This window comes from Podarcis tiliguerta (genome assembly GCF_965153285.1).
Source record: "Podarcis tiliguerta genome assembly, chromosome: 2".
Lineage (NCBI taxonomy): Eukaryota > Metazoa > Chordata > Lepidosauria > Squamata > Lacertidae > Podarcis > Podarcis tiliguerta.
This window is the reverse complement of record NC_139535.1, coordinates 83,964,138-83,989,569: the sequence shown is the minus strand read 5'-3', so window position 1 is coordinate 83,989,569 and position 25,432 is coordinate 83,964,138. Positions and strand designations below refer to the sequence as shown.

The 25,432-nt window shown below is 44.2% G+C and overlaps 2 protein-coding genes across 2 annotated transcripts in view; one reads left to right on the top strand and one right to left on the bottom strand.

Moving 5' to 3' along the window:
- TRIM16 (tripartite motif containing 16) overlaps nt 1-25,432 on the top strand; it is a 680,679-nt gene that overhangs the window by 255,122 nt on the left and 400,125 nt on the right. The window lies entirely within an intron of this gene.
- Nucleotides 1-25,432, bottom strand: part of LOC310671975 (heparan sulfate glucosamine 3-O-sulfotransferase 3A1-like) — a 69,964-nt gene that overhangs the window by 42,217 nt on the left and 2,315 nt on the right. The gene's annotated exons all lie outside the window — the stretch shown is intronic.

The following is a 25,432-nucleotide window of genomic DNA, read 5'->3' as shown; positions in this document are numbered from 1 at the left end:
CATTTGAGTTGATGGCTAATGCTTATACATTGTTAAGGCGTTCAAGCCTAATGCTTAAGCACGGTCAAGAAAAACAAGCCATTGCTAAGGAAAATAAACCATGGTTAAGCCAATGGGTGTACAATACTCTGTAGAAGATGAAATACATTTTAGCATAGTGCAATAGAGATAGATATAGCTGTCCCATGGTCTTGTCCAAACTGTTTAAAACTGAGTTTAGGAATGTACAAATACCCAAGGGAGGGAAATAGCTAGATTTCAAGTGTCAAGGTCCAGCAATTTCTTCTTTTTAGGAGCTATCCTGTGGTTCACACAGCAGTAATCACACTCAAAAGCCTGTGTGTGTGTGTGTGTGTGTGTGTGTACTGGAGAAACAAAGATACAATAAGAAATGGGGTCAGATGTAATCAGGCTCCAGCATCAGACCTAGCACCAGCTCACAGTAAACATACTGGAGGGAAGGGAAAGGGAAAGATCCAGAAATTGTTTTGGGAACAGTGACATAACAAAGGAAAAGCATGAATCTATCTCCCTCCAATGAGCATGACCTAAACTAGGGTATAAAATGTCACGGCATTAGCCATGGCGGAAGCCACAGGGCAGCTACCCCAGAAAGCACAGCAGGATTTAAACAGCTTAGTCCATTAAGGCCAGCTGAATGTATTCTGTTAGACACAGTGTATCCTGTCACCAAGTCCAGTGGCCCAGGAGGACTCAGGAGGAGGGAAAGAGAGAAACTTGACCCGACTCCAGATATTACAGCCCCTCCATGCCTCCTGTCATCTCTCTTACATCCTGGGATTAAATGGCCCTATAAAAATGGCCAGTGTGAAAGGCAGATTCAAAAGATGGAGAAACACAATCCTGATCAGAGACCTTTAAGGTACTCAGAGCTCTCTGTCTTTTGACTTCTACTTCCTCCACCACCCCCTTCCCCACAACTCCCTGATGGCTAAGATCTTGGATTTATGGGCTGGGAGTTTAAATATTTTGCACTGATGGAAAAACACTAGGAAAAAAATATCAATGAGCAAAATAAATGGCCTATGCTTAGCTCACAGCTTCTACAAATTCGCCTTAGGTTCATAGTTACTTTAGCCTCTTCATTTTTAAAGAAACTCCCCCCCCCATTTTTATTAAAATTAAGAGGAAGATCAGCAAACTTTAGAGTTGTTCAGCTGGTTGGGGGCTGATTTATTTTATTCATCTCCCCCTTAAATTTCTATTCCTCCCTTCTTCCCAAGTACATTGGTACCTCGGGTTAAGAACTTAATTTGTTCTGGAGGTCTGTACTTAACCTGAAACTGTTCTTAACCTGAGGTACCACTTTAGCTAATGGGGCCTCCCACTGCCGCCGCACAATTTCTGTTCTCATCCTGAAGCAAAGTTCTTAACCCGAGGTAGTATTTCTGGGTTAGCAGAGTCTGTAACCTGAAGCATCTGTAACCTGAAGCATCTGTAACCCGAGGTACCACTGTAGTTTAAAATATCGGAAGGGCACCCTGGTGGGGAAGACCAGGGCTTTTTTCTTTTAGCCTGAACTCACCAGGTGGGTGCCACTGCTATTATAAGAGAGCAAGGGAGGCGTTCATGGTGAGTTCTGGCACCTCCCCCCCCCCCCCGAAATATAGCCCTGGGGAAGGCTGATCTATTCCAACAGTTGAGGCCAGTTTGCACAGCCAAACTGATGCAATGGGTACACAGCTCGAATTGAAACGAAAGAACCATTGAATCATTCTTGCAACTCTAGTCATGCATTTCAACACTGCTGAAAGTGGGTTAAGAACACCAGAGCTGTGACTGTGAGTCAGCCATCACATGGGAATGCTATTGTGTACCAGCTCATCCACTTCATCACTACACCATGTGAATTGGCCTGTAGGTTTTATCGATAGGCCATGATTGCCAGGGGTGCCAACTTGAATAAAATATTGTGGGGGCCCAGGTAAGCCATGCCCCACATAATCGATCACATCATGTGGTGCACACACACCACTTGAATGGGAATGCCCATCAATTTTGTGGGGGCCGAAGTCCCCACAGCCCCTGGAAATTCGCTCCTATGATTATTAGGGTGGAGAAATGAATAGATGCCAGATCCAGCTGAAAGTTCAGAAAATGTATTCAGAGAGATGCTAAGCATAAGCATAATTACCAGCAGTTCAAAGAGAGACATTTAGTGCCCTAGGCCAGTGGTGTAGCGTGGGGGGTGCAGGGGGGCCCGGCCGCACCGGGCGCAACATCGGGGGGGGGGGCCGCTCGCACTCGCAGCTCTCTGCCCCTACTAAAATCCACGGGTTAGGGGGCGCAAATTACTTGCCTTGCCCCGGGTGCTGACAACCCACGCTACGCCACTGCCCTAGGCTCTTATTTTGTTGTTGTTCTTCAACCCTGCCTTCCACTCCACAACCTTCTCTTCTTTTCTCTTCTCTTCTCTTCTCTTCTCTCCTTTGCCTGGAATGCAGACCTGGGTGACACCTCATGTCCAGGGAGTCAGAGAGTTATTGGAGCTGAGGGGACAACAGGCAGGAAGTGTAGAGGAATAGGCCAGTGCAGGAGTGGGGAATCTTTTTCAACCTGAGGACCACATTCCCTGGGAGCCACCTACTAGAAGTGGGCGGGGCAGATGCAAAAGTAAGTGGAGCGATGTGTGTGACCCTTGCTTTGCATAGGAGGCTGGACAAAGACACATAAGGCAAAAGCACGCCAGGTGAGGGTTGTGGCTTGGGGAGAGTCCCAAGGGGGGGGGGGGCTGGAGGGCCAGTGTTCCCCTAGTGGCATCTCACAACCAAGTCACACATCACTGGCTCTTCAGGAACACCCAGTTCCCAACACCAGGAGCATCTGGGTTAGAATATCCTTGGGCTTCTTCCTCCAGCCAGTGACAAAGGAAAGAAAGCATCAGTACGCAGCTGACATCTATTGCTGGGAGTCCTGTGGCGGCAGACCCCCCTCCCACCTGCAGTTCTTGGCAAAATACTTCACGGCTCTACTAGTAATTAGGCTGCAGGGGGAAAATGACAAAATTACACCAATCTCATAATGTATTCTTATCACAGGAGGCAATATTAGGTATATTTATTGGGCGGTAGTAAACAGCTAAGTGGGAAAGGTGGACAAAGAACTGACAGGCTCAAGAGAGCAAGAATTTCTGTCGTCTCTCTTGCAAACAGCTCACAACAAGGACATAATTAAATTACCAGGGGCTTCTTTTTCCTGTATAATGAGACAATGTTTTGTTTTTTGAATTTCAAAGACTGTTTATATTTGTTTATTATTGCTATCATCATCATCATTATTATTCCTGTTCCAAATTACATTACAGGTTCTTACGTCTTTAGCAAGAGACTGGCCACAAATTTCCAAAGCATTCTAAGCAGCCCTGAGGACTAAAAACTTGTGCTCTTTAGAAGTACAGAGATTCTAAGAAAGCCATCTCACAAAATATTAGGAAAAAATTAGACTACATTTCATGAAATAATGGTAGCCGTGGCTACCTAGAGCTTTTTCTAAGGCTGTGACCCTTCTCCTCTCCCCACCTGTATTCAAAATCAGAGAAATTAAACGTACCACAATATATAAGAAACAAAAACACACTGTATAATCAGAAAATGAGTATTCATGGAAAAACTTTGAGGGCAAATGGGAAAGCTGATGTCTTTCCTCTGCTTCAAGAGTGTTGGCAGGTTAAATCTGTTAAAATTAGGCCAAAAAGGCTTTCACTTTCAACACCAGCAGGAAGCCATCTGCTAGTGATCTTGCTGCCATACACAGACATTCCAGAGCTGGTGATTTTTTTAAAAAAATTAGTCACACTTCCATTTCCCAATTGCTCTTTGAGCTGGATGCGGCAACCTGTGTGTGTGTGTGTGTGTGTGTGTGTGTGTGTTTAAATATACATAACCATCTCAGACTAAAGGAGCTTCAATGTCAGCATTGCACAGATGGGTGAGTCAAGACCAGGAATATCCATACATCAGAGTAAGGAACTGGAAGTTCAGTTGTCAGCCTGCCAAACGACTCCTAATCATCTGCAATTAGGACACCACGAACGGATGACTGCAGAAAGCACACGGAAAGAGAGAAGCTCCGTGCATCACCTCGACCAAAGGACATAGCGCATACACACAGCTTTGTCCCGGGTCCTGCAGTGCAACAGTTAAGCCTGCCCTTTTAAGCCACTCTGCGAGCCTGAAATGAAAATGTTCAGGGCCCTTTAACAGCGCAAGCATATTAACTTGGTGTGGGAGGAGGGGGTGTGCGGAGTGCATGCTCAGGGATGAGTGAGCCCATCCAGTTCATTCAACAAAACTCGCTCGGAGTCGCTCTGGCAAATGGCAAGGCTGTGTCTGACTAGGGGCATTCAAGCCTATCAGACTCAATTAAACGCTTGCACCATGTATTTAGGTCAGAGTGTGAGATGTTTTCCCAGCTTTGGCCCCTTGAGAAGCTCCCCAGCCAGCTGCTGAAGTTTTCCAGCTATTCTTTCTGCTCAGAATACATGAGCATGTGTGACACCAGGGGTTGCCTCGGCACCCGGACCTGTCAGGCTCCCCAACGCCTGACTGTTCTACTAACATACTCTGAATGTTGAACACAAACCTCCATATCCCTGTCTGACTTGTTTGGCTGCATATTGGGTTGTTGGTATGGTATGGAGAGACAGGGAGAGAAAAGAAACGCATTGGTAAAACCTTGCAAAAACAAAAACAAAAAAAGTGTATGCAATACATAGCCCATTAGGAACCATAAAAATCCAACTGGAAGGTAGGACCCAGAAGCCAAATGAGGCTTTCGGGCTCCTGATAATAGGCCAAGTTGTCAGCATACACATTCTATAAATCAGGAAATCCTAGAATCCCTTTCGCAGTCAGCCACCGGAGGAACCATTTCAAAAACACACGGCTGCATTCTCAAACTTTGCTCTGAGGACTCTGCAGGGAAGCTGGCATTATCGCATAGCCAGACCTAGCCAAAGCTAGTCTCAGGCATTGCTCAGATCTTCCTGCACAGATTTGGAGAGCAACCCTGAAGCTTGACTCAATGCTGCAGGAGGCATAGCCAACATGGTGCTGCTCAACTGCTGGAGGACTCCAATTCCCGTTGTTTCTATCCACCGGCCTTGCTGGCTGGGACTGATGGGAGCCAGAGACAAACAAAAACTGAATGGCACCATGTTGGGACTGCACCGCTCCCTTTGTTTACTGGATCGATGGAGAATCTCAGTGAGATTCCACTGTATTTCAATCACATGTTCCAAACGAACCACCAATGTGATCAGATGTAAGAGATGCAGAACAAGGAAACAACATATGCTCTCATGCTGGGAATAGTTCTTGCCCTGCTATGGCAGCTGATTTCTGGACCATTGCTTTATGGTGTAGCTGAAGTAATCAATATCTTGCTATTTATGATTATGGGATGCGGGTGGCGCTGTGGTCTAAACCACAGAGCCTAGGGCTGGCTGATCAGAAGGTTGGCGGTTCGAATCCCCGCGACGGGATGAGCTCCCGTTGCTCGGTCCCTGCTTCTGCCAACCTAGCAGTTTGAAAGCATGTCAAAGTGCAAGTAGTTAAATAGGTACTGCTCCGGCAGGAAGGTCAATGGTGTTTCTGTGCGCTGCTCTGGTTTGCCAGAAGTGGCTTATTCATGCTGGCCACATGACCTGGAAGCTGTATGCCGGCTCCCTCAGCCAATAAACCAAGATGAGAGCCACAACCCCAGAGTCAGTCACGACAGGACCTAATGGTCAGGGGTCCCTTTACCTTTAGCTTATTTATGATTATTATATACACCTTGATTTATTCATCACCACATACCAGAAATGGTTTGGTAGTGACTTAACAACAAACTACAGTCGTACCTCGGTTTAAGAACTGTCCTGTTTATGAATGATTCGGAACTCCACAAAACCAGAAATAGTGTCCTGGTTTGCCAACTTTACCTCAGTCTAAGAATGGAATCCGAACGGTGGAAGGGCACCAGTGGCAGCAGGCATCATTAGGGAAAGCGCTGTTTAAGAATGGACTTCCGGAACGGATTAAGTTCGTAAACCGAGGTACCACTGTATTCAAAATCACAATTTAAAGCGACAGGGCTGAAATTGAATTAGAGGCTGAAGCTAAAAAATGAAATTGAACTGCAGTGCCAGCGTAAGTACATAAGAACAGACCTGCTTGATCAGGCCAAAGATCTATCTGATTTAGCATCCTATACTCACAGTGGCCAACCAGATGCTTATGGGAAGCCTCCAAGAAGGACCCAAGATCCTTCCCCCACTTGTGATTCTCAGCCATGGATATTCAGAGGCATCCTGCCTCCAGAAATGGAGCCAGCTTATTCTTGTCCTGTACCTTTTCTGAGGATGGTGTTGAAAAGCAATGGAAGGGAAATGGGACATGAAGGGTCTCTCACAACTCAACTGCGGAGCTAATTGCACTGCAGATGCCCACAGCACACAAAACAGCACACAGGACAAAGGAAATTAATTTGCATCAAGAGTATTTAAGGGGAGAATGCTTCATCTACCCCCCCCCCCCATTTTGGCTCTGATATCTCTTGGCTCTTTCCAGTGCTGAGTTTGAGAATTAACTGAATTTGCCACCATCGTGCATTTGGCTATACAAAGCAAACCTCGGAGTGTGAAACTGAAGAAATTTCATATCTGAATTCAATCTATTCCACTAGCCATTTCCCTTGCAGTAAGGAAGAGTCCAGAGATACTGGTGTTAGGCAGACCTCTGGCATGACTCCAACTGCTGACTTTTCAGCACAACAATAAAAATCTCACAAGCAGATACTAGAGGTAAAAACATTATTAATCTGCAGGGGGCGGATGAGAGAGGGGGAGCAGAGTTTGCCGTTTTAGCACCACAAACCAAGGAACTAATCCTGAACCCATGTAACCATAAAAATCTAATCCAGCATGTGCAGAGCTCCATAGTGATTCTTTTAATCTGCAGCCGTGTTGTGTCCTTAATTTGCCTAATTCCTCACTCCAGCACAGCTTGTACCTCTCACTTTCTCAGGGCTTTCGAAACACTCCTGTCCAATATTGTTTCCCACACCAACCCCCACTCCTCTGAATGGCCTGTGCAAGAGAGACCCCTTGACATCCTGACTGTTATTGTAAGGATTAAAGGGGGATAATGGGCAGTTACTTAAGTGCCCAGGAGAGAAAGGGAGGCATCTAGTGACAAACATCATTGGAGGTTGTCAAGGGGCACACTGGTGTTCTTCCTGGTCCCAGATTGCTTAGTCATCATCCCCTTTCCCAAAGGTACCACTGTATGAAGTGTGTGTGTGTGTGTGTGTGTGTGTTGTGGGGAGGTCATTATGCCTGCAACCTAAGTGGCTGAAGGTTCAGCTTTCTGTGTTCAGTATTGGTTAAGGGGAATGGCAACAACGATCAACACTGTTCCTTTAGCTTCTCTGGGCTCATGGTGGGTACATTATGTTGTGGGTTTTATTGCCAAGTCTCAGACAACAGAAGTCAGCCAGTCTTACATTCTTTCAGAAAAAAAGCTTGGGTTTTAGTGAACTCTGCAGAGAGATTTTCCCCACTTGTGAAGAATACTACCCTTACAGAATGCCTCTCTATATTTCCAAATTCTTCAGAAGTCATACTTGTCATGATGCAAGGCTATTACTTTATGTATTTATTTGATTTATTTATTGCATTTCTATCCCCCCATTTTCTCCAAGGAGCTCAAGGTGGCATACACACACACACACACACACAGAGAGAGAGAGAGAGAGAGAGAGAGAGAGAGAGAGAGAGAGAGTACCACCACCCCAATCCAGACTGGAGCCACAGTGGGACAAATGATTAAAGCTCCTCTTACCCCCACCGCAATTATCCTGATCCAGATTGGTGGCCCCACACTGGCAATTAATGAAAAGGGAACTTGCAGTCAAAGGCAGACTCTATGATGAACATGCAGTTTGACTTTTAGATATATGTATCAGTGCTAATGCAATCTTCATGGTTTTCCCAGGCAGCAGTACTGCTGGTTGTGGCTGCCCTGAACTTCAGCCCTACAGCACCCCTTCCGTTAGGGCTCCTGAAGAGGGTACATATGTCCCCTTACAGAAGTGTTTCTTTAACTTTGAACCTCAACTCCTCCTTCTAAACTTTTCTACTTTCTAGTCTACCATCAGCTCTGCTGAAAAGCCAGGCTCCTGTTTCCACCATCACATTGGCAGCAACCATGATTGCTGGAAAGAAGGGATGCGGAACCATCCCATTCGTGTTGCTGACAGATCAGCAGTTTCTGGCTCTTTCTCTTCTGGCCTTTAAAATACTTTAACTTGTACTTGAATCTGCTTATTTTCTTCTCCTTCCCAATCAATTCTCCTTTAGTGCTGTGTTTTTTCAGATTGTAAGCCTGAGGGCAAAAGCTGTCCCTTTTTTGGTTACTTGAAACCCACTCTGGGAGCCTTTTTAGGCTAAAGCGCAGGATAAAAAAATATTTGGGACAAATAAATGATCCAGTACCAGTCATCTATTCTAGAGGTAAACATGAAGACATCTTTTGCAAACGTAGTTTGGTGCTTCATGCAAGCAATTATGAGCCAAGGCATTAATTCAACACATCTGTTGCAGAAGAGCAACAGAACTGGAAATCTATCACACCTCCTAAATTCAGCCACAGAGGAGCAAAGCACCAGATATTCTCCAGATCAGAGCTACATGATGAAGCCCATGGCAGAAGAGTTACCTTCACAAATGCAGCCTGGATCAATGACAGCCACACCACTAGGTAAGGATCCTGCTTGTTTATAGGACTGTTCAAACAAGTGTTGTTGTGCATTGATGGAGTGAGCAGATCACACCCATAACCCGCACCTCTTTGATGCCAACATCCTCAATAACCATACATTTGGTGCCATTGTGCAAGAGGGTCTACTTGCATAGGTCTATTCCATGGGAAGCGGATCCCTGATTGGCCAGGTTTCTTACTTCTGTTGAAAAGTCCTATGCTCATCCATCCATATGCACATAGGACCCCTCTCATACCAAGACCAAATGCATGGACAGTGAGCACATTCTGGCTACCCCCTCACACATTCATTGGAAGCATGTGGCAGCTCATCTGAACATGCTGAATACTATGTAGTGATGATAGGAAAGCAAGGAACCTATCCACCCACCAAATGTTGTACCCTCCTTCCTCTATGTCCCTTGAGGGAGAGCCATGTCACTGTTTCAAAGCTATCATCTTGCAGTCACCGTGCACACTGATTCCCTTGCATACCTTTTTTTCCTCTCCAAGAACTTTGCTGATTATAGGCAAAAGTTCAGCACTGAAATTCAACCACTCCTGGGCTAGATCCCAGAACTCTCCCTCCCCTCCGCACCTTGCATAGAACAATGTTAAACAGCAGGTAAAGGTATAGTGGCGGGAGGTGGAGAATGCTAATGGAAACTGCAGGGTCAGTTTCACGGGGGAAAGTGTAATATTACCTGAGCTAGGATCCTGGGATTAATGCTTATGTTCCTTGAAGAAAACAGGCCAAAGACCTCTTCGTGACCTCCACCAGCAAGGCCTTTTCTGCTAAGTCGCCAGCTACCCACCCATAGCTTCTTGCCAAGGGGCTGAGAAAGGAGCCCTCTCACTTGGATCTCTGTCTAGGTTACTTCAAAAAACTCCCCAGACAGACACTGTCTGCTTGACAAGGAAAGAACATTCACATGTATCAGGATAGAAGGCATAAATTCCTACAGTCATTTGTTATCCTTCTTTCCAGTCAAAATGGTAATTCTATGCATGTCCCACATTTCTCAGCTGGGTGGAGGAGAGTATTCAACTAAGTTTTACTCAGATGCATTGAAATTAAAGAACATGACTTAGTTAGGTCCACTAATTTCAACAGGTCTGCTCTGAGTAAAACTTAGTAGCATATCACCCCAAGTCTCCCTCAGTTTACCCTAAAAAAAACACAGTGCAAGAGAACTTGCTTAGAACTACATTGATTGCAGAAGCCCCACATATCCCTTAGAGATAATAAAGTAAGGTTATGCCTAAATATACAGGTGCCTGTGTGAAGAATTCTGCAAAGGATAGTCCACTATTTGAAATTTTGCAGTTAATTATCACCTTTTTTTAACCTAGTGGGTTGGGTTGTTCTAATGGTGCTTGTGTGGGCTTTTGCTTGCAGATTGGAGATGAGAAGTTTGAGCCCTGAAGCGCACATAGCCTGGCGAAAGGATTGGTGGTGAGATTAGATGCCAAGGGAAAGGCTCAGCCCTGGCCCTACATATTTCCATGCCTGAAGCAAATCAGTCAAAACAACAACGCTCCTCAGCTCATTTTTGAAAGCAAACATGTCAGCACTGAGATGCAGGCTGGAGGCAATAAAATAGCACACACAGTATATACTCTCTAGAATCTGCTGCCTGGAGGCAGTGCAGTAACTTGCTCCAAGGTGAGGTAGCCCTTGAGAGTACTCAAATTCTTCATCCTACTTTCCTCCCATGAGCTTTTATCCCAGCCTTCAAAAGCAGGCAACTTTGGAAGAATTTTATTAGCGTGTAGGAGTGGGGCAAGAGAGAGATCTAGCTTGGTCAAACCCAGGAACTTCACCTTCAGAAGGGCTGGAGGAAATGAACGATTTTTGATTGCCAGAAGGGGCAGCTGTAGACTTCCTCTGCTGCCCAGAGGATGAAAATGATGATGGGTGGGATGTAAATTGACGTGATAAATAATGAACAAACTGACAGTAGTACCTGCTTTTTCCATCGGGTTAGGGTGATGAAGAAAGGGGAGAAATAAAAAACGGAATCTATGGAACATTTGGATTGTGCATTTATGCACAGAGAATGATGCCACTTTTACTGAAATATTTGAAATATTTTTAAAGTGTCCAGAGAAGTCATATAAACGGGGACTTTATGATGTGGGGAGAAAGATAAGGATAGTTTTGATTATTCTGGAAGGTTTGATGATTCCAACATTGTTACCCACTTGAGCGTTTGGGAAAGGATGGGCTATAATTCAAGAAAGAGGTCGGGAGAAATCAATAGACATATTAAATTAGAGAAGTTGAACCTCATAAATTCCAATGATTTAACTTTTCTATTTTATACAAGTACAGAGCATAGGAAAAACACAGGCTGGAACGGATCGATTCCTTTTCACTACACCTGAACACACTGTGAACAGAATTTTTTTTCTTTGCACTGTTTTTCTAGGCTAAGTTTGGATACTTTCTAGGAAAGGTTAAGTCATGGTGTATTAATAACACTGCAACCCCTATACATACCGTACTTACTGTGGAGTAAGTTCCACTGAACTCTGAGGTGACATGCTTACCACTATAATTATGCCATAAGACATCAATGTATAATAAGAAGGATGGAAGTGAGCGAGTCTTTAGAGAGAAGTTAACTTTTGCTTGCATTCCAATTCTGCTGAATGGCCTTTTAAAAATTAAAATTAAAAACCACATGTGGGTGCAGTCATGGACTGGCTGGATGTAGAAGTGTGGTAGGAGCCACCAGCTAGGGAATCCCATGGGAAGAAGACTCAGAGTCAGGGGACTGGTGGTGGGACGATGATGAGCAGTCAGAGTGAGGACTCCAAGGAGGAGGAGTCAGGAGCAGATGGGGCAATAGGGTTTGGTGAGTAGGAAGAGGCTATGGCAAGATGACAAAGTCCCAAAACCCATACAAGCTCTTCCTGACAAGAAGACAAACAGCAGAATATGGATTGTTGTGGTGTCCACAGTCACTGGGACAATCAGGCACATTGTAAACACAACTTTGCAGTCACACTTAGGGAATGAAAAGAGAATGGTGGGTTTGCCTTCATTTTTAATGCACTTGCATTTGTGTGGAGAAGTCATCTCCAAACACCCTCAGGGCCGATCAGGGAGACAGGGGCAGGACAGCCAACTGACCTGGGCCTCAAGCTCAAAGAGAGCCCCAAATATAGACACAAGTCTCTCAGTTTAGAGCTGCAAATTCCAGCAAATAAGAGATGTGATTTGATAAAAGGCATACTGCTATGATAACCAACATAGACTTTGTCATCTTGGGGATTTATAAGTGTTCATAAACATTAATAATAATAATAATAATAATAATAATAATAATAATAATATATATGTTCTCTCAGGACAGTTGATTATATAAACAAACCACTTATTGCCTGAATCATCAGGCTTATTTTTTTGTTTTTTTATTACGGCTACCGGCCTCAAAAGCTGGAAGTGGCCCAGACATCTCTGAACCTCTGAGAGGTCCTGCACACACTCCAACTCACAGAGGACAGCGGAAAAGGTGTGTGTTTGAGTGATAGATGTTTGAAGGTGTAGGCAAAGGATTTCTTGCCAGAGGTGTAATATGCATGAGCACATCACATGAAACCCAAAGGTGAAGAAACACCCAGCAACTGAACACAACAAGTTTTGTATGCCATACCAATTTCACTGTACCTTCTTCACTCACCCCACACACCCAGATGTCACAGTCAGCCGGTCTGGGGCTCTCTTTCTTTCTTGCCATAAACTAATTAAAGATGTATGAGGCTGCCATCATGGAATTATTTCCTGGTAATCACCTTGTGGCTTCAGACACAGGGTACAGTGTGATTCAAAATACACTGCCTTCCCAACAGCCAGCCTGTGAAAACCCCGACCCTCCGAATGACAGGTCAGAGTTCAAAAGCTCATTAAGGAGCCGACAGCTGCTTTTATAGGATTCTGTGCCTGAAGCCAGACTACAGGCACAGGGATTGCCATCTGTCTGAAGAATAACATCTTACAAACACACCCTGAAACAATAATCTATGATGCCCTTTCGAGGAGATAACTGGCACATAAAACCAAGTCTACTGATACCAGTTCAAGGATGCATATGTGTAAACACACATCTGCATATCAGAAGGGGAGCCTGGAAGAAGGTGGGAAATGATAAAATAGTGGAATCCATGACACTATTCCGGAGGAGTGGAGTCCAAATATTTAAAATGTTTGTTAGTTGAGTTTACAGTGCAGTCCTAGGCATGTCTACTCAGAGATAAGTTCCATTAAATTCATTGGACTTAATGAAGCAAACCTATCAGTACAAGCCTATTTGGAAGTGAACCTCATTGAGTATGCCCAGGTGAGAGAGTTTAGGATTGCAGCCTAACAGAGCAATGTTAATGAAGGCCAGAGAGGTGCAGATCTTCTGCCATTTGAAGGCTTCCAAATTTTGGTTTACTACTCCATCAGACTCAACCAACATGACCAATGGTCAGGAATGGTGGGAGTGGTAGTCTACAACATCTAGAGATACCACATTGGCTACCCCTGGCACAGAGAGTACTGAATTGGATGGACTAATTACAGCTTCCTATGTTTCTAAAAAACTTTATCTTTTCCCATTCTTTTCTCCCCTTTCAGCAGGGAGAAGAAAATATCTGAAAGTGAACTCCTAGATACATGTATTCAGTAAGTCCTATTTTCTTCATAGAACCGCAAAGTTGGAAGACACCACATTCTAGGAAATGAAATTGTCACCAAGGCAATTGAGTAATTTATTGGATCTTACATTCTTGGCATTCTGTTACGTATAATGCTGCTGGTGGTCCCTTCCTGTTTGGTCTATTCCTTTTGAATAGCTTACACCCCTCAATTTCTACATTCCAGTCATGAGTCGCATCCCACCAGGGTTTCAGTAATGTCTATTAGGTCATATTTGCCATGCTTTATTAAATGCTCAACCTCATCTTGCTTGTTTTCTATGCCCTGTGCATTAGTATTAAGACAAGTGAAGCCACGATTCATTCTCTCTAGCTACTTCCTTCTTGTCATGGTAGAGAAGCTACTTTGCATGTACTAGGTCCCAAGTGCAATAACTGGCATCTCCAGATATGGCTAAAAAGACTACTGATGGAAATCCTAGAGAACTGCTACTAGTCAATCTATACAATACTGAGCTGGATGGATCAACAACCTAACTCTGTATTAGGCAGCTTCCTATGTTCCTAAGATTTTGGACTAAGTAGAAGATTCTACAGCTCTCTGAATGCTGAATTTCACCTCCAACTGGGAAATTAGCTCCCTGCCTTTGGTAAGAGAAACAGGAGATCAAGAACAGAAGCCCAATTCCTGCTCCTGATTTCTACCAAGAAGACTGAGTGTGATGGGGGAGTACAGAGATGTAACAGACAAATCCCTTCAAAGCTTAAATGTGCTTACTGTCACCTTAAATGTAACCTGCATACAGTACATATTAATCAACCCAACCCTTCTCCACATGATGGATGGCATGCCAAGCACTACAGCTTCTTTCAGAGCTGTGATGCACCCCATTCTGGCCCTTTGGACCCTGCATTTTGCTAAGCCATCTCACGCGCAGACAGGCCACAACAGCAGCCAAGTGCTCAGTCCCCAAGGCTCAGATTCCGTCGCAACTTTTTCATGTGAGGAAGAGCTTGAGGCGCTGAGGACGGGAAGCCGTACAGGAAGCAGGGGCTCCACAGCTGCCTCCAGCTGCTGGAACAGGCTTCTCTCCAAGCCCTTTTCAAGGAAGTGCAAACTTTGGCCTTTGCTTTGATTCCCACCATTCGTAGCTGCCTTTTGAGGGAGGGGGAAGATGTGTGTAAGCAAAGAAACAGTATTAATTAGAAGACACAGAACTTCCCAGATCTGAAGCATCGAGGAGTGCCAGTACTTAACCCACACACACACATACACACAGAGATCCTTGAAAGAGAAGTATACTGAATCATCTTTCATCTCCTTGCAGAACACTGCCTAAGATAGTGGCATTCTTTTCCTCTCGAAAATCCAGTGGCAGCTTTACAAAGGCAGGCAAGATTAAAACATACTAAATAGACGATCTTGGAGTGACTGACGGGATAATGGCATTCCAGTGGGCAACTGAATCTGTGGCGGGCTAAACAAAGGATCAGAAGGCAAAAATAGCACCTCTCAAAAACAACCCTTCACCCTAACGTCCTTAGTAATGATTTCTTTTCTTCCCCCCACCCCCACCACATCCTTTGTAACTTACTCCCCTACAATTTTTAACACAACCTACATAAGGTTTCCTTCACCCTCAGGCTTTATAAAGTCACATTACACTGAAGGAAGGGGGCGGGCGGGGGAAGCTTCACCTGCTATTGAACTCTGCCTGCTCAATAGACTTGTTCAACGATTCCTCATTTTTTTAAATCAATGAGGCCATTGTGACTGGCTTCCCTCACCCCCCCCAACTCACTCCTTTCCCAATTTCTCCCTTGTGAACCTAGGAACTTGCAGACGAAAGCTGCTGCAGGCACTCAGCTTCCCCCAAAATATCCAGCCCACATGGATCCATCCATTGAGATGTCACAGCTTTCAAATTTAAAGCCCCTCTATTGTGTTTAAATAAGGATCTCTGCAGTGGGTGATCTGCCTTTGCAATGGGAGAGATGTGCTCTTAAGGGAAGGTATGGGTGGGAGCAGGGAAGAGACTTTGTTCCCCTTGAATCAACATGCAGCGCTGCAGACATGTTTCATTTCCGATTCTGATCCATAAGCAAGCAGAAAGAATTTAACTGGCTAACAGGGGGATTAGCTAGAGGAGCACACTCTGCTTTCCTGTAGTCTTCAAAATCACTGTCTTGTTGGGGTTTTTTTAAGAAATAAAAGAGCTTAATCAGATTGACCTACTCAGCTTCTGTCCACAATATTACTAAATTTTGATTTCTCATTAGAAAAGCAACATGAAACTCTGTTTCTATGCATCATTTTTTAAATGTCTGCTTCGTTACTAAATATTTCCGTTCTAGTAGGTCCATTAATGTTTTATTTTCAACTGTAGAGGTCACTGTTGTCCTCTTATGTAAGTAAAAAATAGAAACTAACCCAAGAGAACAACTTGAGAGACTGATGTTAAAGCCACTGTGCTCTTCTAATTGCATGTTCCAAACACCGTGTTCCACTAGGATATTTTAACATAAACATCCGTATGTTGTATTTGCTAGTTTTAATGGCTTGGAGCTTAATTAGGGATGGGATTTCTATACTGGCCAATAGTTTTATCAGGAAAATGCTCTTCCCTCCACAGAAAAGCTTTGGGTAGCCTGCAATCCTAAACACTCATACTAGAGAGTAAGCCTCGTGAACACAGTGAAACTTACTCCTGAGTAAACATGCATAGGATTGCACTGTTTATCTTCAGCTTTGTAGGAGACATGGAATATATGCTGTAACAACGACCCTCAAATCTTACTCCCAAGTAGTCCTGATGTATCTACTTCAGAGAAAATTGGTTGCAAATTGCTTTGGTCTATAAAAATATGAACTGGAATCAAACAAATACTTTGTTGGCTTTGATTTTTTCGTATAAGAAGAATACTCAACTATATTGAGTACTTACTGAACTTGCCCATCAACAGTTCATCCTCCATATATTTCCATGCAAGGTTAATCTAACACTCTAAGGAGCGAGATGGAAAACAGTAAATGCTTTTTTTAAAAAAAGTTATTAAAAAAAAAAAAAAAGTCACCATGAACTGGTGGGTCTCCCCTCTTACTTCCTAAATCCCAAAGGCAAGTACAGTCATACCTTGGGATAAATATGCTTCAGGTTGAACGCTTTTGGGTTGCGCTCCGCGGCAACCCGGAAGTAACAGAGCGCATTACTTCCGGGTTTTGCTGCTCGCGCATGCGCAGATAGTCAAAATGACATCACGCACATGTGCAGAAGCAGCAAAACGCGTCCCGCACACGCGCAGACGCACTGTTCGGGATATGAACAGGGCTCCAGAACGGATCCCGTTTGCATCCTGAGGTACCACTGTATGGCATCCTTTTACTGATCTCACTCTGACATCTTATTCCTAAAGACATTAGTTCCTAATGTATAAATGCACGGGGAGGAATTCAGTGTAGTGTTAAGGAGATTGTTGCATTTCAGCTTGCCGGATGGAACAATCTCTCCTCTCCTCTCATGCACTGCTCTGGGGTTCCCTGACCACTCCAAAGCCAATGTGGGGAGCACACATGGGTGAAAAGTCCCACTGCGCTAGCAGAAGACCTTCCACAGACTTCTGCTATTAGGACTCATTAGCTGAATCCAGCTCTATGAGTGTGCCTCTGTTTTCTGTGTACCTCGAGTAATGAGGCAAATCAGGGCAATTTAGGGCAGACTCACATGTACTTGAGTTGGACTACAACTTTTCAAAAGCTGTCTCAGTGCAGATCAGCGATCTGTTAAAGTGTCAAATAGTTCTGTGGCCACAGTTTCAATTTGATGGATTGGTTTAGCTTTTAATTGCAGTGTATTGTTTTCTGAAGCCACTCCAATCACCACAATATGGTGAAAGGTGGTTGTGGTGATGAATTATAGGATAGATTAAATAAAACCATGCAGAAATCAAAGTGTCTCCAAGATCTATTGTACCTATGTGAAAATTATTATGGCCACTTAAAAAAATTTAATTGCACTGCAATGTTTGAGGCCAGTGACACAACTCGGGGTCTCAAATTTATGCAGTGCCCTCCCCCCCCACCTCTTATCTTCCATTCTACATCACAGTTGTGGCACCTCCAAGGCTCCATACCCAGTGTTACTGAACCAGTCATGCTCCCTTAAATCCACCGCTGATGAGGCAGCTCCTTTATCCAATCCTGCATTCTTTACTCAGACAAAGTTTCTGAAACTATATGCAAAGAGTTTCCTCCCAAAGCTATTTCCTTGATTGCACTGGAATTTATGTCCAAGTCTCCTTAGGATCACAACTAAATATAAAACAGTTTCCTTGAGTATCAGCCAGACTTTGTGACCACACGCTGTCCCCAAAGTCAGGTGTTTATTTTCAAAGTCAAGAAAAATGTGCTTAAAAATAAATGTGAAAAACCTCAGAAGTTTTAATGTTTCCTTTCTGATTCTCTTTCAAGGCACGCAAAATTGGATAACTGCACAGTTAAGAAAATACCATTCCTCAGACAGCTTTGGGTTTCAGGAATAGAAAGTCTTTATTATCCGGGGGGGAATGCATCTGGTCGGTATACCACAGAATTCATGGGGTTAAAGGGGCATAAATTGGCATCTAAATATGTGACTCCTGTTTCAAGAACAATGCTTCAGTTACAACAGGGATGAAGAACCTGTGGCCCTCCAGAAAGTGTTGGACACCAGATCTCATCAGCCCCCAGTGAGCACAACCAGTGGTAAGGAGGTTCCCATTCCTGGCCTACAACCAGAATGTCTAAGCCTGTAATCCTATAGACCAGTGGTTCTCTCTGGGCCACACCTTCAGAATAAACCTTTGCTCAGACCACACCAATTTTTTTATTGATAGGAAATACATTGGAGAACAATACGAAGCAACTCCTAGCAGTGCTTGATTTATAACATAAAACACAACAACTTTATAATATGATCACGGGACACCCAGAAATGCAACTACATAAGAACATGAATCATTCCCAAAATATATGATTGTCCTTGAATCTTCCCACTACACTTCCCATCCTCTCTTGCCACATCATTGTGTTGCACCACACCCTTTGAGCACCACTACTGTAGACACTCCCAGGTAGGTGTCTACAGGATTGCTGACTTAGACATTCTGGCTGTAGCTCAAGACTTACTCCAAGCCCTACTGAATGCAGTAGGATGTATTATTGAGCAGACATACATCAGACGGCACTGCACATAACTTGTTCTGCTTCTCCCTTTATCCTTACTCTTTCAAACCAATCAAGCAACAGGTTCAACCACAGGAATAATTGAGGTCAGATCAGAACAAGGGGTGATATTCAGCACAATTTTACCCAGAGTAGACCCACTGACATCAGTGGACCTAACTTAGTCATGTTAATTCATTTCAGTGGGTGTACTCTGAATAAAACCTAGCTAAATAGGTGTTATCCGAGGAGTACAGTGCAATCATTAGCATGTGTACTCAGAGTAAGTACACATTCTGCATTCATTTCCCTAGCAAGTGAGCCTTTGACTGAAGTCTTACCCGATCCTAGACTTTACAGGGAAGACCTACTGATGATCATTTGGAAGGATGTTTCATTGCTAAGTGTGCACCAATCCCAGCCTTAAAGCCCTTTGTTCCACTCCTGCGTACTTGACGGGAAACAAAGCATTTCTGCCGTGCAACAAAGACAAATTGCTTGCTGAGCCAACAAGCTATTTTCATATTAACTTGCCAGAGGACACAACTTTATTAACTTTAAATGACAGGAGCACGTGGGAGAACCATCTAAACAATGCAAATTGCAAATAAGACAATTGCCCTTTGGCTTTCATGTTTATTTTCACATTGTGGTCTCTTTTTTTGTCCCCTTTCCCAATGAATGATGAATGCATTCTATTAAAAAATATTTGATTGGATTTGATTAAAGCTGTCTTTGCAGGCACCTCCTGTAACTGGCGTTTATTAGATTTCTCAAAATTCTACCATTGTGAAAGTGGCTTATTTAAGGAAATGAAGCGGAGTGGAGGGTGGGAGTCAGGTCTGAACTGAAGACATTCCTGCAAGGTGTTGCACAGCCCTCAGCTACAGGATGGAAGAAACTTAGGATACAATCATACACTAAACACCCACTGACTGAGAGCCCCACTACACAAGCAGAACACCAAGTATGCTGAAGGAAAGGCTGAAATGGGGCACAGTCATGGCAGGGCAGTGGAGGGGCACACTTGTGTTGTATCCTACATCCCTACAATCCACAGTTTGACCTCCATCTGTGGCACAGTTTTTAATGTCACCTCAAATCCAGTGCGGGAAATTGTCCTTCCATTGACTTCCATTGAGTCCACACCAGCATGGTGCAACTCAGCACCCAATCACAGCACATCACCCACTGGTACAGTGGTACCTCGGGTTACATACGTTTCAGGTTACATACGCTTCAGGTTACAGACTCCGCTAACCCAGAAATAGTGCTTCAGGTTAAGAACTTTGCTTCAGAATGAGAACAGAAATCATGCTCCGGCGGCGCGGCAGCAGCAGGAGGCCCCATTAGCTAAAGTGGTGCTTCAGGTTAAGAACAGTTTCAGGTTAAGAATGGACCTCCAGAACGAATTAAGTACTTAACCTGAGGTACGACTGTATGTAAACCTAAGAGGAGGATAAGGCAAATGCATGGGATGATACTTCTCTGGCCTTGTGGCATACCTAGACTTCCCAAGGGGTAGTTCTGAGCACCTTGCCACAAAAGGGAGACCTGCACAAGCAGCTTGACATTGCAACACACATGGGGACTTAACACACTGCTAGCACTTCCTTTCTAAGAACCTTAACATGCACCTCAACCTGGGACTCCAGCCACAAACTGGAGACTGCAAACACCAGACTCCATACCAACTGCAAACACTAGGCTCCACACCAACAACTGGGGATGCAAGGGCAGAGCAGGTGAGCAAAGGAAGAGAAAGCATTGGGGCCAAGTATGATTTGCCGCGACTGTCTCCCATACCTCTCTCACTCATACTTTACTATAGGTGAATACATTCAGGTTAAGTGCCCTGTTGACAAAGGCCAGGCACTCCCCTCCAGCTGCCACCACTGCTGTCCAAACAGTCATGAGCACATCTACCTTAGAAGATCACAGCCCAAATGAACAGCAATGAAAAACTATGAGAATTCAGTCACTGAATCCCCCTCCCATGATGATTGGTGGTGAGGAGTGGTTGAGACCTGAACACTGTCTGAGCACTTAGGTGGCCACTACTCCCTCTTCTCTCTCACTCCTAACAAGCACAGCTGCTGGTGTTCAGGGGCTTTGGATGTGCTCCAGTTGCTACCTAACACTTGGCAAATATTCTGTGCCTCCCCTTTCCCTCCTCAATGATAGCATCCTGGTGACCTAGCTTGTTCCAGACAGGGCCCAAGATAGGCATGCATGCGACAGGTGAGGGTGGTCCCAGCATGGAGCTGGAACCACATATTCTCCTACTCTGGTTTCTGTCAAGCTGTCCATCTAAGGCACAGAGCCCTGGTGAGGTGATTGTTTGGCAATCCCAAATGAAAGTCTTTCTCTTTCAGGATCTCCCCTATCCCAGTTGCCATGCAAAGCAGTTTAGAAATAAAATGGATAAAAGGCTGTGACTTTTCCATATGTGTTTTTATTTATTGCTAGGGATATTAAGAGTTTGAAGAAGAAGAGTTTGGATTTGATATCCTGCTTTATCCCTACCCTAAGGAGTGGCTAACAATCTCCTTTCCCTTCCTCCCCCACAACAAACACTCTGTAAGGTGAGTGGGGCTGAGAGACTTCAGAGAACTGTGACTAGCCCAAGGTCACCCAGCAGCTGCATGTGGAGGAGCAGGGAAGTGAACCTGGTTCACCAGATTATGAGTCCACTGCTCTTAACCACTACACCAATAGGGCTGCTTTCTCCAACCCTACTATGATCTGGCTTCAGCTTATTTCAGGATAGGATCCTGGAAGTGGAGATAGAGAACTGTGATCTCCCTTCTCTCTACCCACTCAAGTTTCATGAAACAAGCCCATCAGGAGGCACAAGTGGGGGTAGCTGCTTTGTCAAAGTAGTCAGTTTGGGGATGTGGGGTGCGAGAGGGGCGGTGAATCCTGGTGAATGCTACTTGGCAGGGTCAAGCCATCAGGCAAAATAGCAGAAGTGCATGGATTGGTAACATTCATTCATTCATTCATTCATTCATTTATTGACAGTGCTTTTATACTACCCAATAACTAATAATCTCTGGGCAGTCAACAATTAAATGTAAATGCATTTCACACACAGGCATACATAGCCGAGACAAGATGGGCTGGTGGGGGGGGGGAGAGCGCTCTTGAGTGGCGGGATTTGGAGAGCGAGTGTTTTCTTTTTCTTTCCTTCCTTCCTACTGTACCTGCCAACTCCTGTTTATATCCTGAAGGGCCAGTTTCATTTTTAATACAGCTGTTTTGCACAACAGCAATTTCACACAAAACAGGTGTGTGTGTGTGCCACAACCACATCCTCAGCAGCAACTGGTGGAAACAACACCCAATGAGATGTCTCTACATGTAAAAAAAGAGCCCTTCCACATTTTGACCTCACAATGCACATCAGGGAACAAACAACTTCATGCTGGAGGTTTTATCAGATTTATCCATGGGGGATAAATTGGGGGGAAAGTATGGACTTCACAGGGATGTTTTGTGGATAGTGGTAACCCTCCCCCCCCCACAAAAAAATTACTGTGCAAGTAGCTTCAAACCCACATCAAGCTCCTGTGTGGATGAGCCCATGATGATGCATAAACAATCAGATTTGGCTACATGGCGATGACACTGAAAGAAAACAAAGGAAATTCTACTCACACCCTGAAAGGGGTCAAAGCAAAAATAGCCCCAAAGCTAAAGGGTAAAGTCCCTTCTGCCATTTACAAAAAGTGTTTGTCAATCACACTCCCTCTGCTTGCATATGCCTGATTCACACAACCATTCCCCTTCAAAAAAGGGTGTGTGTGGAAGAAGTGTACCCCTTTCCAGCACAAGTCCAGCAGTCTGTCTAGTATACCAGGTGCAGGAATCCTGTGGTTCTTCAGGTGTTGCTGTACTACAGCTCCCATCATCCTTTGCCATTGTCCATGCAGGGTGCCGTTTATGGGTGTTGTAGTTCAGCAACTTTTTCTACAGATCACAACAAGGCACAAGAAGGATGGAGACAGTGTAGCTCCTCACTAGCAGTGTCACAGCATTTCCCAGTAGTGGCCTGTGACACATGTGTAATTCTACAGGTCCAAGCCCTGCCAACTCCAGGAAAAGCTGGGGAGAGCTCCTGCCTCATACCTGGGAGAGTCGCTGCCAGCCAGTGTAGACAGCATTGAGCTATACAGAACAATTGTCTGACTTGGAATAAGACTTCACCATTTGAATAGGCAGCGTCCTTTGTTCTCCTACACCAAAAATGTATTAACCCTTGCTGGTTTCAGTGAGAGAGGATGCAAGCCTATACCCCGGAGTGGCTAAGCCCTGGTCTGATGCAGCCCTCCAATCAATTTTATTTTGGCCCCTAAACCCACTGATTTTGGCAGCAGCGAAAGCAAAAATGGAGACACTGTACGGGGCCCTGATGGGGATGCAAGATGTCCCCTCTGTGGCCATCAGTTTAATCATTTGCAGAGCTGAAAGGGGACAATACTCCCCCAGCTCATCTGCACAGATCAGCTGAGGAGAGACAGGCTGTGTGTCTATGCATGCAAGAATGTGCCACAGCCACACCTACTTTTGGCCTCACACAACTGGCATACCCACCTCCCACCTCCCAAAGTTGGGAAAGGGTGAATATAGTTCTAATATCAAAAACACCCACCTACCAAGGAATAAACCTCAGTTAACAGTGGAACAGACATTCACAAGAGGTGGTGGACTCTCCTTCCTTTTGGGTTTTCAAGTAGAGGTTGGATGACCAAGTGTCATGTATGATCTAGTTGAGATTCCTGCAATGCAGCAGGATGGACTAGATGCATACAAGACTGTAGTGTCCAGCACACCTAACTTTGCCTCTGGATTGGGCCCATGGCTTTTAGAAGGACCTTTTGCACAGCATCAAAAAGTCTCCATCAAAGGCTCCAGTTGCACAAATCCCTCATGACTGCATAAATGTGTCAATGGCAGAAGAAATAAAACGATAAAAATATTTACAGGAACAGAGAGGAGGTTAATTGCACTAATTTCCCACAATCCACTGGCAAGAATGTTGTTAAGAGCTTTAAAACAGACAATCAGTGAGCACACACAACTAATTTCTAAACTTCTAAAAAAAACAACACTTTTTAATTTTGATAGATACATGTCTGTAAAAATGAAAGCCTACCCATGTTTTGCAATGCACATCCCTTTTAATGGAAGTAGATGGGCTGTTAGTCTTACAGTTTGTTTTAATTTAACAGCTAGTAGTAAAAGAAATCCTGAGGAAGGAACTAGAGATGGAACTGCCTGTCCTTTTGCAGAAATCATCACCTTTCAGACTGTTTGAACAAGTGGCAAATTGGGAGCTTTACATTCCTCGCATCAGAAATTCAAACCTGAAGACCTCTGTTGGCTGAAACACACATTCAGTTCCAAATAGTCTGTTCCACTTTTTATTCTGCATTATAAGTGGTGCACTCCAAATTTGAAGCACTCATGGCATCACTCCTGCAAATCAGAGTTTTGCCAAGGGCTGCCTTTCTTCTACCTCCTCACCCCACCCTCGAATCCCAAACGAGCCCTTGATTAATTGAGTTTTGCCAATCATGTTTGCACACCTCCTCTTTGACCCTGTAGATAAGGGTGAAGGGGGGTCCAAGACAGATACAGAGTGAGGTCACTTTCAAGGCTGAGGCTGGAAAGGTCAGATATAACGAATAGAGTTGATTGCTCAGAGGGGGGAGAAAGTGGGTTCATGGAATGTAGGACGGTTAATTAAGGATTTCTTTACAGAAAGTTTGATGCATTCACAATATTTATCAGGAAGGACTGACTGGAGCTGGCTGCAACAATGTCCTGAAGACGACTTCTGAGCTTTTTAATGCTGAAACTCTGAACACACTTGACTTGGTAAAACTTTATTGGAATCAAGAGAGTTTGCTTCACTTCCAGATACATGCACTGCAGATCAAGTTGTGAAGATAGGAAGTGGTTCCTAATATAACATGAAAAGGAGATGGGGCTGCGTGTAGAAAGAGCAAATGGAGTTATAGGAAGTGGGGCTCCTCTCTTAGGGATGCACATTTGTGGGACGTCTGAGGTTCAAAGCTGGCTGATGCAAAACGTCTTACACAAGGAGTCGCCATACTGAGTACAATTGGTTGTGCTCAGAGTGATGGTTAAAGGTGGGCTTGTGGGACACGTGTGAAGAGGAAGTGTAAGGCTGGAGACCAAGCTTTAAGCATGCAAACACATTATTAATCAAAAGGCCAACTAGCGAAAGCTGCTTTACCTATGTTGGATTGTAACAACCTATACCTTGTCGTGAAAACACTGTGGTTACCCTTGTAAAAAAGTCAGGGCTGTAAGCAACTTTGACAGTTGAGGTACAACAACTCAAGTCAGACAGTTAAAGATGCAGGGCTGAGATACCTTCATAGGTTTGGTACCAGAGAAGATAAATACAGGTCAATGGGGAGGCTGTGGACAGGAGTTACCGTCTCATGGTTGGTTAATGATTTATTTATTTTATTTATTCCACAAGATTTATATACCACTTGGTTGTAATAAAACCTCAAAGTGGTTTACAAAAAGATTGTGTCAAGGCCTTTGACTTTTTTTAAAACAAAAAACAAAAAACGAGAGGCTTTAGGAAGATTTGGGCATCAAAGTTTGCCTTTTGAGAAGGAGATATTGGAGCTCTGAAGTGGGTTTTAAACACAAGGCTTTAATCTTGGTGGGAGAATCTCAGGGCAAAGGCCAATAGATTTCTGTGGTTGTGGAAAGGAATGTTCACAGATTTTATGGACCTAGGACAGTAGCAAGGTCTCAGGGAGAGTTTGCAAAGCAT